A 12,998-nucleotide genomic window follows, 5' to 3' on the forward strand; every position below is an offset into this window, starting at 1 on the left:
CCACTGGGAGAAAGCGGTGAAGGGTTAAAGAAGTACAAATTAATAGTTGATAGATGGTTACGGGGATAGGGAATGCAGTCAGCAGTAATGTAATGGCTAGGTGTGGAGCCAGAGGGAAGATAGAGTAATCAGGGGGATCATTTCATAAACTATATAAATGTCTAACCAATGCACTGTATATTTTGAAACTAATAATAAAATAAAATGCTAAACAACAACAATAACAAAAACCCACAGAACACCCAAGAATTGTGAGACAATGATAAAAGGTGTAACATTGTGTAACAGGGATATCACAAGGAGAAGAAAAAGTTATAAAAGCAATAATTGAAGTAATGACTGAGAATTTCCCCAAATTAATGTCAGATACAAAACCACAAAGCCAGGAAGCTCAGAGAACACCAAGCAGGGTAAGTACACAAAAAACTACATACAGACATATTGTATTCTAACTGCAGAAAATCAAAGATAAGGAAAAAATACTGAAAAAAAGCCAGAGGGGAAATTAACTTACCTGTGGACGGGCAAAGTTAAGGATATATGACAACTTTTCACAAACCATACAAGCAAGAGGAGAATGGAGTGAATTATTTAACTTGTTGAGAAGAAAACCATCAACCTAGATTTCTCTATTCTGTGAAAATTACCCTTTAAAAGTGAAGGAGAAATGAAGACTTTTTTAGATAAACCTACATTGAGGGTATTTGTTGCAAGTAGACCTGCTTGAAAAAAAATGTTAAAAGTTCTTTAGAGAGAAGGAAAATGATATAGGTCTGAAACTCAGATCTACATGAAGAAAGAATATGAGAAGAATTAGAAGGTAAAATTAAAACTTTTATATTTCTTATTCTTAACTGATCTAACAGATATGTTCAAAATAATAATAGCAATACTATATTCGATTATGTAAACATAAACATAGACATATATATATACATACACACTTATGTATAAATGAAGTGAATGACAGCAATGATAGAAGAGACAGAAGAATAAGGGCTATTTTGTCATTATAAGGTACTCACAATACCAGTGAAGTGGTACAGTGTTATTTTGAAAGTGGGATTGGATTAGTTGTAAATATATATTGCAAACTCCAGGGTAATCACTGAAAAAATTTAAAAAGAAGTAAACCTGCTATGTTAAGGAAAGAGGTAAATGGAATCATATAAAGTGCTCGACTAAAGGCAGAAAAAGAGTGGAAGACAAAAAAAGGAATTAAGAACAAAGACAACAAATAGAATAACAGTATCAAACATGATAGCTATTAATCAATTATATCAACAATCACTTTAAACATCAATGGTCTGAGTATCCCAATTAAAAGACAGAGTTTGTCAGAGTAAATCAAAAGACAAGAGCCAATAAGTTTCCTCCAAGAAACCCATTTTAAATATAAAAGTACATATAGATTAAAAGTAAAGGGATGGAGAAAGATATATCATGCTAACACAAATCAAAAGGCATTATAGTGGCTACATTGACTTGAGATAAAGAGCATTACATAATGCTACAGAAGAGCACTATATAATGATAAAGGGGTCAATTCTTCCAGGAAGACATAATTCTTAATGTGTATGCACGTAACAACAGAGCATCAAAATATGTAAGACAAAAACTGATAGGATTTCAAGAAGTAGATGAGTCCACTATTAGTGCTGGAGACTTCAACATCCCTTTATCAAAAATGAACAGATTCAGCAGAAAAGTAACCAGTTTAACTGACATCTACAGATTACTTCATCTAACAACAGCAAAATACACATTCTTCTCAAACTCACATGGTACATGCACAAAGATAGACCACATTCTCGGCCATAAAGCACACCTATTAAAAAGTATAGAAATCATAAAACATATGCTCTCAGACCACAATGAAAATAAGCTCGAAATCAGTAACGGGAAAGATAACTGGAAAATCCAAAATATTTGGAGGTTAAACAACACACTTCTAAATAACACAGGTCAAAGAAGAGATGTCATGAGAAACTTAAAAATAATTTGAACTAAATGAACATAAAAAAACAACTTACCAAAATTTATAAGATGTAGCAAGAGCAGTGCTTAAAGGGAAGTTTATAGCACTAAATGCATATTAGATAAGAAAGATCTAAGCTTCCACCTTAGGAAGCTAGAAAAGGCAGAGCAAATTAAATCCAAAGAAAGCAGAAGGAAAATTAGAACAGAAATCAATAAATTTCAAAACATAAAATCAATAGAGAATAAACAAAATTAAAATCTGATTCTTTGAAATGATTGATAAAAAGTCTCTAACCAGAATAAAAGAAGACATGAATTACTAATATCAGAAATGAAAGAGGACATCATTACAGATTCTATGAACATCAAAAGGAGAATAAAGGAATACTATGCATCAATGAATACTATACCCACAAATTCAACAATCTAGATGAAATGAAACAATGCCTTTAAAGACACAATCTGCCAAAAGTTACACAAGACTAGACAATAGAAATAGGCCTATGTATATTAAAGAAATTTAATCAATAATTAATAACCTTCCAAAAAAAAGCACCAGGCCCAGATGGTTTCACTGGTGAATTCTACCAAACATTCAAGGCACCAATTCTCTACAATCTCTTTCAGCAGAAAGAATACTTCTTAATTCATTCTATGAGGCCAGAATTATCCTAATACCCAAATGAGACAGACATTACAAGAAAAGAAAATTATAGACAATATCTCTCATGAACATTGATGCAAAAATCCTCAACAGAATATTGGCAAATAGAATCCAACTATGTATTAAGAAAGAATTACACATCATGACCAAGTGGGATTTATCCTAGCTATGCAAGGTTGGTTCATCATTTGAAAATCAGTTAATGTAACCTACCACATTAACAGACTAAAAAAAAGAAAAACCACAAGATCCTATTAATAGAAGCAGAAAAAGCATTTGACAAAATCCAATACCTATTCATGATAAAAACTCTTAGTAAACTAGGAATATAGGGGAACTTCCTCAACTTGATAAAGAATATCTACAAAAATCTACAGCTAACATACTTTATGGTGAGAAACTCAAAGCTTTCTCACTGAGATCAGGTACAAGGCAAAGATGTTCCCTCTCACCACTCCTTTTCAACATCATACTGGAAGTTCCAGCTAATGCAGTAAGACAAGAAAAGGAAATAAAATGTATAGTTTGGATGGAAGAAATAAAACTGTTTTTGTTTGAAGATGACAAAATCATAGAAAATCATAAATTATTGGTAAAAAAAAAACAACCTTGTGGAACTAATAAGTGATTACAGCAAGGCTGCAGGATACAGGGTTTAATATACAAAAGTCAATTGCTTTCCTATATTCTAGCGATAAAGAAGTGGAATTTTAAACAAAAACACAATACCATATACAATAATTAGCACCTCCATTAATGAAACTTATATATATGTATAAATTTAAAATATGTACCCAATCTATATAAAGAGAAGTATAAAACTGATGAAAGAAATCAAAGAACCAATTAATGGAGAGATATTCCATGTTCATGAATATAGTAAGCTATCAGTTCTTACCAACTTGATCTATAGATTCAATGCAACCCCAATAAAAATCCCAGCAAGTTATTATGGATATCTACAAATTGATTCTGAAGTTCATATGGAGAGGAAAAAGACCCAAAATAAATTAATTCTATATTGAAGAAGAACAGGGAAAGCATTAAAAGACTTGAAGGTAAAGCATATTCCTCCTCCTCACTTACAGCTTGCTATTCGTGGAGATGGAGAATAGGACTCCCTTTTTAAGGCCACAATTGCTGGTGGTATTGTCACTCCACACCCCCACAAATCTCTGATTGGAAAGAAAGGTCAACAGAGAACCGTCTAGAGGATGCCTGGATTCCTGGGACTCAGGAATACTCTAACAGTTATCCAGTGTTAGTGACTCCAGTGGACTGTATCTCTGTGAAAAACACAATTTTGCCTTTTAGAAATTCTGAGCAAGTTGAAAGTTTAATTAGCTTTCCAACTAACCACATTTCTACATTTGAGTCTTAACCATATTTAAGTGTTACTGTGGCTACAAAGAAGCTATTCATACTGAAGTAGTGGGCTTTGACTGAGTTGACGTTTTTAAAAACACTGTAATTGTGATAGTAACAAACATCTACTTTTGTACAGACATTATTTTCCATTGAAGTGGATAAGCTCAATAAAGGTCATACTCCTAACCCCTCCCAAAACCCACAACAATGAGATACCACTATATACCTATTACAATGGCCACAATCCAGAAGACTGACAACACCAAATGCTGGGAAGATACGAAGCAAAAAGAACTCTCATTCGCTACTAGTGGGAATGTAAACTGTTGTAGCCACTTTGGTGGTTTCTTATAAAAATAAACATACTCTATCACATGATCCAGCAATCATGCTCCTTTGTATTTACCAAAAGGACCTGAAAACTTCGTCCACACAAAAACCTATACATGAACATTTACAGCAACTTTATTCATATTGGAAGGTACCAAGGTGTCCTTCAGTAAGTGAATTGATAAACTGAGGTACATCCAGACAATGGAATACTATTCAGCACTAAAAAGAAATGAGCTATCAAGCCTTGAAAAGATATGGAGGGAACTTAAATGTATATTAAGTGAAAGAAGCTAATCTAAAAAGATGTAATCATACTGTAAGATTTTAACTATATGACATTCTGGAAAAGGCAAAACTATGGAGACAGTACAAAGGTCAGTGGCTGCCAAGGGTCAAGGGGGATGGAAGGTGAATGGCAGAGCACAGAGGAATTTTTGTGCAGTGAAACTATCCTGTATGATACTGTAATGGTGGATAGATATTATTATTATACATTTGTGAAAACCCACAGCATATACCACACCAAAAGTGAACCCTAATATAATTTATAAACTTTGGGTGATAACATGTCATTATCACAATAATACTGTCATTATTACAATTACAATCGATATAGGATCATTAATTGTAACATATATACCACTCAGGTGGGGTAATGTTGTGAGTGTGTAGAGGTAAGGGGGCATATGTGCAATCTGTCCTTTCTATTTAATTTTGCTGTGAACCTTAAAAAATTAAATCTATTAAAAAAAAAAGATAACCAATAGTAGTAAAGAAATAGTATAAATAACTTCTATGTCACTAGAGAAAATAAAAGGAGAACAATCAATTTAGCAAAATGTAGACTGGTCATAAAAAAAGCAAACAGATTATTAAATAGACTGTAATAAAAGATGACAGGAATGTTTTTATCTTTACTTTTATTTTTAGTTTTTTTATAGCAGGGAAAAAAAAAGCTTTATTAGAAGGGAAAGTACACTTCCAGAAGTGGAAGCGGGCCTGAGCAAGAGAAGCGTGGCTCAAAAGGCCAAGAGGAATGTTTTTAAAAAGTTATCATAATTAATGTTAATAAAGCTAAAGTTTCATTATTCAGAGGGTTATTATTCAAAGACTTTCAGACTGAGCGAAAAACAAAGTACAGTCATAAAAACATACCTAAACAAAATGACACAGAAAGGTAGGAAAGTAAAGGGCTGAGGAATTATATACCAAGCAAATGGCTGACCCTCACCAACCCCTAAAAAGCAGAGGAGGCTAAAATTCAAAGCAAAAAGAATAAATGGGACAAAGAAGGTAATTTTATACTGATTACACTGTGTGTAATCCATTATAAACTAAAACAATCATAATTCTTTACATGCTGAATTACATAAACAAAGAAAAATACAAAGAACATATATATTAGAAATTTAAAGAGAAACAGACAAAAATCACAATTACATAGAAAGACAGCATCTCAGAATTTGGTAGTTCAAATCAACAAAATACAGATATATAAGAATGGAACAATAAAAATTATCTGTATATATGAACAAAGATTATATAACTTTTGCATGTTATAAAATGTTTATAACAACTGATAATATACTTGACAAAAAGATTTTCTTAATAAATTCTCTAAGCAGATTTTATAGGCCATGTTCCATCATTCTCATCATGATGAATTACTCACTGAATCATCTGAGACTGCAGTTTTGATTTTCTTTTGGACCGAAGAATAATTTCAGAATAATCACTTACATGTATACTTATTAACATAAAAGGATGTTCACAATATAATAAGCTAATTAAATGGCTAACTTCCAGTATTACTTTTAAATACACATGTGTGTGCATACACACACACACATTTATGGATGTGTAAGTGTATATGAAATTACTAAAATGTTAACAAAGGATAACTTTAGGTGATCGAAATACAAATGACTTTGTTCACTGTGTATTAGTTATTTCTTAAAGTTTCAATAACAGATATAGATTATATGATAAAGTAAAGTGCTAATGGTAGAACCAATTAGCACTTTACTAATAACTAATATACGGGTATATTGGTGTTTACAATGAAATTCTTTCAATGTGGCAAAGAGTCTAAAATTTTTTGTAATAAAATAGTGAGGAAACATTTATTTTTTATTTTTTTATTTTTATTACGCCTACAGCACCTGGTCTTCCTAGGTGGTCTCCCATCCAAGTACTAACCAGCCCGACCCTCTTAGCTTCTAAGATCAGACAGGATCAGGCTTGTTCAGGGTGGCATGGCTGTAAGGAAAATATTTAATCCTGAAAGTTTTCAGGAAAAAAAATCATTTTAGAACCTAAAAATAAGTAAGGTAGTTCCCTTCCCACTTCAGTATTTTTGAGACTTCACAAAATATACTATAGAAGATACTGCAAGGTGGTGGCAGCAGCATTTTTTTTACGGTTACGTGAGCATTTTAAAAAAGCAACGAAAAAAATTAAATAAACCCAATGCCAAAAATATAAATCAAGTTTCTTTCCTAACCACATACTTAAAGTAACTTAAAATGTGCACACGGTTCTTTAACTTTACTCGGATCCCCTGATGAGGGTACTAGGTTAGGGTGGGAAGGGAAGATGAGAGCCCAGGGCTTCTGGAGACACTTCTGAGTGGTCATGTCATGCTCTGTTGTGTGATTCAGGACAAATTATTCATCTTTTCTACTTCTAATTATAACTAGTATTTGAGTTCTTACTATACGTCTACCTATGAAGCAGGTATTATCATGGTTCCTATGTTCTCAACAAGAAAAACGATGCTTAGAGACAAAAAATAGTTTGCCAGTGCCATGTAGTTAAGCATTACCAGAATTTGAACTAGGTGTCTGAGTCCAAAGCCTGTGCATAATATGCCTTCTAGACCACTTGAGAATCTGAAAAATCAGCATGAAGGACCAGCTTTAAAAAGCGGGTAGGGCAACAAAAGCTTAAGAAAAGATGGTCTAGCAATCTTCAGTGACTGTGATGTTCTTTACCCGATAGGAACCTCAATTTTCTTAACGATAATTTAGCTTTTATTTTAAAGGCAGAACTGGCAATTTCAGTTGAAATAACAAAAAAATTCAATTTTGCCAAATATCACTGTAAAGGTGATCTTGCTCTTTCTGGCACATTTAATATAGCATATATTTGATTCTTCAACAGAGATAACAGTTTATTTGAAAGCAGCAAGAAACTACGATTACATTTCTCACTCTCGACTGCTGCTGAATGGCATCATGCATTTATAACAGATGTGTAGTTATCTTATTGTTGGATGACATTAAAGCTAACTTCTAAAAAACCAAACACTTAAAAAAATATTCATTTAGATAACATACAAGAAAGAGTTAGTACCTTGTATAAATACATACTCAAAAGAAAAAAAATAAAAGCCTGGATGGTGTAAATGTTTAGATTTGCTTGACCAAAAGTGCAGATTTAAACCAGATAACCTCTTGATGTCCTTTCAACAATGTCGTTCTATGACCCTATAAAAATTAATTCCACTTAAAATCATAGGCCCTATATAGACAGGCACACTCCCCCTCAGGTTTCTTGAGGGTAAAGATCTTCTCATTCAGTTTTGCACCCAGGACTCTGCGGGTCACAGAGCCATAAACAGTTGATCGTCTTTCTTTCAGCTCTCATAAATCTCAGTGAAAGCATGTCATGGAAGAGTTCTTGGTTGAAGAGAATACTTACTCTTCCCTTCTTTAGCTGCTTCACTCTCCATTCTAAAAACCCACTTCAAAAGCCTAGCCCTTATTTTGAAACCAAAACTGCATCTGTTCTAGGGCCTGATATGGAGCTCTACCAAGTCTCTCAACTGACAGGATAGGCTGTTCATATGATATCCCCAGACTGCCCACTTATGCCCTGAAGTCATTCCTCAACCCCAAAAGGGAGTAAAGAGGAATGAAAACAAGCCAAATGAAATGAACAATTTAGTGGCATTCAAGGAATCTTCTAACAACTGCCACCTCATCTGAAGGACAGGACAGTAAAGTATAGAGAGATCTAAATGAGCAAGAATGGCAGGTAGATGGATGAAAAAGTATTTCATTTGGCACTGATGTAAATGTACCTGTTACTTACAGTATAAATACGTTAAACCTATCTTTGAAACTGTTAATCTCCCATCCTCAATAGCATTGCATTTCTTCACCAATAAAAAGCAATTACTATATAAACCATTAGGAAAAATCAGCAGGATGAAGTCTCTCTCCTCCAAATTCAATGTCTAAGACTGTGTCAATACCATGGTGATTTAAGAAGAAAGAAGAGCAAGTACAAAGGCCCTGAGCAGGGAAAGGGCCTGGCTTTAGAGAAGCAGTAAGGTGGCTGGCTACCAGTATGGAGCACCATGAACAAGAGGGAGGAGAGTGAGAATGAGTCCCAAAGGAAGTGAGATTATAGGCCATTCTAAGGGTTTCATCTTAGAATGTGATCTAACTTGGTTTCTTTTAACAGGATCATTTTGCCTGTGATGTTGAAAATAGACTGAAATGGGTAAGAGTGCGGGGGGGGGGGGGGGGGGGGGGGGGCGGGGAGCAGAGGAATCAAGGTGAGAGGCAATGGTAACTTGGACCAAGGTTGTAGTGACAGAGATGGTGAGAAGTGGTTGGATTCTGGATATATGTATTCTGAAAATAGAGCCAACAAGATTGGCTGATAAACTAGATAATGAGTGTGTGAAAAAAAGAAATCAAGGGTAACTACTAGTTTTTTGAGTTAAGCAAGTGAAAGCATGGAATTGCCATTCATGAGATGGGGAAGGCTGCTTGAAGAGCAGGTTTGGGAGAAGATAGTGGAATCCCAGGTTTAGTTTCATATATTTTAAGTCAGATGCTTATTGGGCATCCAAATTAGCAGCTTAAGGAGAGCTGTGGATGGGGATGAATGATGAGTCATCTATTCATCCATCTACCTACCTACCCAGTAACCCATCCACCCATCCACTGTATTTAAAACCTTAAGCCTGGATTAGATCATTAAAGAGTAGAAGAGACACTGACAAGGAAAGAAAAGACAAATGAACTTGAGGACATTTAACCTTAAGGGAAGAATTAGCAAAGACAATCAGATGTAAGAAAAAAAATTAGGAAAGTGTGGAGTCCTGGAAGCCTAGCAGAAAAAGTTATTCAAGACTTTTTTTCCAACAATATTCTGCTTCCAACCTTTGATTCCTCCAGCTGAGGCCTCAGATATCATGAACAAGCCATCCCTGCTGTACCCTGCCTGAATTCATGTCTCAGAGAAACTATGAGATAACAGGATTATTTTGGGTTTAGGTTTTGTTAGGCAGCAATAAATAACTGATACCATTTCTAAACTCATAACTGTCAGCATCACCAACATAAATAAATCCGACAGCAATATTTTTTAGTTCTCAGGCTGATTAGCACATCTGACAATTCTTCATGTATTACTTCTACTCATACTCCTTGATAGAGTAATCTGGACATCTGGAAACATAGTAAACTGTCTCAGATGATCTCCACATGAACCCGTCCCTTTCCCAACTACCTTATCTTCACCAATCATTTTAATTTAAATTTTAAAAAATAAAAATTCTAATAGCAAGATCAGATTTCAAAGCTAAAAATAAGCTTGCATCAAAAGCAAAAACAAAAACCTAACTGAAGCTGTATCATCTGCCCCAGAGAGGTTCTTCTTTCATTTTTTTGCAGCCAAGGCAAAGACAATACAGAACAGAATTTCAGCAATTCTAATTTTAATCTTTCCGAGAGCAAATATATCCCTTTAGAATTCCTTGGGTAATTGGGGCTATACTGTTAAGAACTTTAAATACTAACTTTTACAACTACTTGATGGATTCCCATTTCTGCCCAGACTCTGGAAAAAATGATGGGGTTGTGAAAAAAAAAAAAAAACGAAAACATTGAGATAAAGCAAAATTTCCCATGGGCTTTCTTCTAGTCTCACTTCCATCTCCAGAGGTAATCACTCTTCTCAGTTTCGTGTTTTTCTTTCCAGACTCCATTCTAAACATTTACATATAAATGAACATATATGAATATGTTTCAGGACATTTTATACAAATCGATCATAGTTGCCATTTCATTTAACTAAATGTTTTAGAGGATTCTCCATATTGGGATTTATAGATTTCCTTTATTATTTTTAAACTGCTGGATGATAATAGGTAATATGACTGTGCCATAATTGATGCAATCATTCTCCTATGGATGGACACTTAGATTGTTTCCAATTTTTGCTATTACACATAAAGCTGTGATGAACCACTTATAAATGCTTCTTTGTAACCATGAATAAGCATTTTACAGAAACTTAGAAATAAAAATGCTGGGAAAAATACAAATCAAGAAGCACAGAAAGTTACAAGGTTTGGTCCAGGTCTCAAGCCTGTGGTGAGAACAGGGCTGGGATAATAAAAAATGACAGCAAAGATTAAAGTCAGAAAACCTCTGCCACCTCCTCTTCTCTATTTTATATTTTTTACGAACCTCTCAGTTCACTTTCATATCTGATATTTGAGAATACTGTTGAGAAGCCTACAGTCAAGTAAGAAGGCTGACAGTTAAAAACAGCAGGAAATACACCAAAATGTTACTAGTAGGAAATATGAAAATTTTAACTTTGTTCTTTTTACTTTTTTTTTCAAAATGTCCACATTGAATAAAAATATATAGTAAAAACATACTTGGAACTTACATTACAATGGTATGGTGGAAAAAACACTTACACATTAGCCTGGAAAGTCATGAAAGCATCCATAAAACATGACTGAGTTGAAAACTTACAGGAGGTGTGCCCAAATATAAGAGGATAGGGCAAGCTTTCTAGCTGGAGGCAACCGCATATATTATATTGGATATGTGGAATGTCCTGAATGGAAAGCAGGTGGAATGATGTGTACAGTGTCCAAGAGCATATAGTCATTTTTAAGGCTCTTAATACAGGCTGCCTTCTTCATCATCATCAATAAAATTAGTTTTTTTAAATTTTAGCTAATTTGATAGGAGCAAGATATCAGCTTATTTTAATTGGCATTTATCTGATGACTAGTGAGATAAATTTTTTTTTTTTTACTTATCATTTCCTTTCCGCTTAGAAGTAGAAAAGCCCAGAGAAGAACAACCATCACTGTCTTTCCCTCTCCGTCCATGAGTTTGCAAGTCACTGAGCAGTGATACAGTGGGTACATTCTCATCAATGTACATAGGTCCTAGAAACTCAACTGTATACTTACTTACTCCTCTGTCAGGCTATCAAAGCTCCCTACCATCCTGATGTACTTGTTCTTGTACATGACCTGTTCTTTCTCTCTACACCATCTGCCATGTTCATGAAACTAGCCCCAACCCTAACAGCCTACAGCAGGAACTTGACAAGTAAGTTACCAATTAAGCATGAGTAACTAAGCAACTAGAATCTGGGGGACAAAAGAAACTCGCAGATCATCCAAAGTAGTTTTTCCACAAGCATGACCACTCCACAGGACACTATGGAAATATATGAGAGTGTTTCGAGTTGTGATGATGATTGGAGAGAATGACTGGCACTTAGTAGGAAGGGACCAGGAATGCTAGATATCCTGCAATAGGAAGAATGGTCTCATCCAAGGACTGTTTGCATGACTTTTCAAAATCCTGCCACACATTTATGTGGGTGGGAAACCTGGTTTTGACTATCTGAGCCCAGAACTCAATTCTTTTCTAGTCTATGAATGTTAATACAGGAGATTATTTTTATAAAAACAAAATAAATACGTACATATAAAAAGTATAAAAATATATTTAGAGAAATATATAAATTTATTATAGAAAGGAGGTGTCAAGCCTGACAAGGCTGAGAACCACTTTGATCTAAGCAATCATTTACAAATGTAGAGGAGAGGAAAATAATGATTACTTATGCATAAAGAGCCCACCACGTAATGCCAACATTCTCATCAATTTACATTATAAAGTACACCTACAGGCCTAAGCAACACAAAACCCTCCTACCAAGTTCTTAGGCTGTATTTCCTACTTTGTTTTACTATTTCTATGCCTGAAAGGGACCCCCAAACAAGGTAAAGAAGGGGTATATTAGGTACACTGTACCTAATGTAAATCAAACTATAATCCAGCTTTACAAAAAAAGTGATAGCCTCGTGCTGATGCCAATTTAATACTGTCTTGTCACTTACCACTAACTCGAACTAACTCAGATCCAATACCTAGATAATTCAAATTAGCACCAATGTCTATTCAATTCTATCCCAACCAGTACCCCTCTCTAAAATCAACAAGTTCACATTAAATAGCTTAGAATACATTCTCAGGCTCTATAACGCTTCTCTTGATAATATTGATAAAGCAAATAATGTTATTGAAAACCAGCATCTTAAAAGAAAAGAGATACAAATGTAAAAAAAGTTGAGATAAAACCTTTTAATGTTATATTTGAAATGGAAAAGTAACATGAAATCACAATTTTTCTTTTTAAGTATGCTTTCTATTGCTGTTCACTCAAACAGCATAGGAATAATCATATCCCAGTAGCAGTGAGCACACTAACACCCTAACCTTGGTGTCTAAATAATGTCCTCCACTAAGAAGGAACTCTGGAGAAATACCTGAAAATAGGTCTGGGATAGGGAAATTCAAGGTGAGCCTGGAATATC

The 12,998-nt window shown here is 34.4% G+C and overlaps 1 protein-coding gene and 1 pseudogene across 3 annotated transcripts in view; both read right to left on the bottom strand.

Moving 5' to 3' along the window:
• Window positions 1-12,998, bottom strand: part of NUDT3 (nudix hydrolase 3) — a 92,360-nt gene that overhangs the window by 21,698 nt on the left and 57,664 nt on the right. The window lies entirely within an intron of this gene.
• On the bottom strand, window positions 6,496-6,612 carry LOC111747525 (annotated as a pseudogene).

Source organism: Pteropus vampyrus, unplaced genomic scaffold (assembly GCF_000151845.1).
Source record: "Pteropus vampyrus isolate Shadow unplaced genomic scaffold, Pvam_2.0 Scaffold225, whole genome shotgun sequence".
Lineage (NCBI taxonomy): Eukaryota > Metazoa > Chordata > Mammalia > Chiroptera > Pteropodidae > Pteropus > Pteropus vampyrus.